Below are 2457 nucleotides of genomic sequence, written 5' to 3'. Positions count from 1 at the left end.
CCTAGTGTGTGCCTGTCTTTAGGTTATGTTACTTTTAACTTCATTTTCTACAGGCAGACGCGAGGGTGCTCGCCCATTATTTTTATTTTTTTAAATTCTTTCCTACCTTTGGTGTGCCATGCAAGAATTTATCGTCAAAATGGCGGCCCCGAGTGCAAATTTCTCGTCTGCACTGCTGGCTGGATGATTATGTGATGTTTTGAAGGAGGGTGTTTTTTTTTTGTTTGGATTTTGTGTGAGGGGGGGAGGGGGCTGGGCTAGCTTTTTTTTTTTTAAATTTTCTAAACATTCATCTCTTATGTAACAGTGTTCAGCATTAAAAAATTTAAAAGAAGAGGCACTTACTCATCAATTTCAAAACAGCCTATGAAGAAAAATAAAAAAAATTTAAATTCATTCCAGTTTTATACATTCATGATTTGATCACATGTATAACTTTTCTTTTTTATTACCTTATTTAATTTTATTATTATTACTACTATTGCTGCTACAACCTAGAAGATACCTCAGTGATACTAATACCTGCTGGTAAAGTTAAAGGTTTCACCTTTCTTTCTTTAAACATATCACAATACCTTTCTTGAGTTAAATATTATCTAATGGCTTTAAGAAGTTATGGTAATGTTCATCAGTTATAGAGTGTGGGTTTGTGTGTGTGTGTGAGAGTGTATTTTGAAGAGGGCTTTGGTGGTTGGGATGGTGAGGGTGGTGGGTGTTGTGTGTGGGGAGGGGGGGGGGGGAAGTAAAAGAGTGTTCATTACACGATTTCTCCTGTTGTTTGTAACAATCACACCTGGTATAGCTATTTCGAGTGGCAAATACAAACTGCAAAAAAAAAACATCTATATCATTGCCAACGGCCATATCACGATGAACACACCGGTTCTCGTCCGATCACCGAAGTTAAGCATCGTCGAGCGTGGTTAGTACTTAGATGGGTGACCGCTTGGGAACACCACGTGCCGTTGGCACTACTATTTTGCACCCTACAGAAAAAAATTTTTTTTTTAAAAATTTCAATTTTAAATTTTTTTTTCCCCCACAATCACCACATTTCCCCCCCCCCCCCCCTAACACACACACTCACTCTCTCTCAATCAATCAATCAATCAATCAATCAATCAATCAATCAATCACTCACTCACTCACTCACTCACTCACCCACCCAGTAGCTGTGAATCTTTGCATGTGTATACCTCATACAAAATTCAAAGTGAAAAAATAAATATATAAGTGTATATGTATGTATGTATGTATGTATGTATGTATGTATATATGTATATATATATATATATATATATATATATATATATAAACACACACACACACACCTATTTTGAAGTTTCTCTGTTTCAGTGGGCAGTTATGTATAATAATGAGAGATTCAAAAAGACGTTGATAACAATGTCATCAATGCCTGTTTAGTGTGCTCATTTGTTGGATGGTCGGCAGCAATACTAGAGGTGGTACAGCTGTAACCTGTAAAATTGTATCTGCAATGTGTTGTGTATGGAAAAAAATAAAAATTATATCATCTAAATTTTTGTTATCCAACAATAACCTTCCCATCAATGCATGATGTCACAGTAGCCATAGCTCTACTCTTTCTGCCATATAACATTGGGGGAAAAAAAAAAAAAAAAAAGGAGCTATTAGAATAATAACAAAAGATAAAAAATCATCTAACTGCAGACCAAAATTCAAAAAACTTAAAGTCCTGACTGCCATAAATGAATACGTTCTAGAAACTTTTTATTCATTCTTAAGAAAAAGAAGAAAAAAAAAAATTATTATTTTTTTTTTTTTTTTTTTTTTTAGATATTCGCACATAGGTATAACACCAGAAATGCTAGTAAATTGAGGATAGTTGAACATAACACTAGGCGATTTGAAAATGGACTAAATTACTTGGGAGTAAAACTTTACAACTTAATATCACAGAAAATAACTAAAACAATTTACCAGTATTAAAAAAAAAAACAGTAAAAAAAATTCTTCTAGAATATCCTACCTACCCTCTGAAGCTATTCTTTAATTTGATTGATAATAGAGAAATTGAACTGTTAATTTGTTGAATGGACTTGTGATAACAGCTGCTTCATGTTTTGCATAAAGTTAAATTGTGTAACATGTTATGTATTTTTTTTTTTTGAAATTTTTTTTCTTGGTAACTTGCATCATGTAAATATTAATTGTCTGCACATACATGTTCTATATCCCGGAGCCTTGACTCCACGTGGGATCAACAGAACAAAAATACAAAAAAAAAAAAAAAAATCCAGCTCACTAATCTAGGTGCATTTTGCTAACAATATTTGGAATATATATATATTTTTTTTTTGTGTAACATGCAAATTCTGTATTATTCTGCACACATTATTTATAATCTTCTATCATTTTCTTAGATAATAACTATTAATTCATAAAATAGATTGTGTGTGCATAACCTCCTGGAAA

General features: G+C 32.6%; 1 non-coding gene across 1 annotated transcript; it reads left to right on the top strand.

Annotated features, from left to right (window-relative positions):
* The first annotated feature begins 852 nt into the window (after window positions 1-852).
* On the top strand, window positions 853-971 carry LOC134544598 (5S ribosomal RNA). Its single transcript, XR_010077898.1, has one exon. It is a non-coding gene; the product is annotated as a 5S ribosomal RNA (ribosomal RNA).
* Window positions 972-2457: the final 1486 nt, after the last annotated feature.

Source organism: Bacillus rossius, unplaced genomic scaffold (genome assembly GCF_032445375.1).
Source record: "Bacillus rossius redtenbacheri isolate Brsri unplaced genomic scaffold, Brsri_v3 Brsri_v3_scf45, whole genome shotgun sequence".
Lineage (NCBI taxonomy): Eukaryota > Metazoa > Arthropoda > Insecta > Phasmatodea > Bacillidae > Bacillus > Bacillus rossius.
Note: the sequence above shows the minus strand (reverse complement) of the source record. Positions and strands in the feature narration are given on the sequence as shown.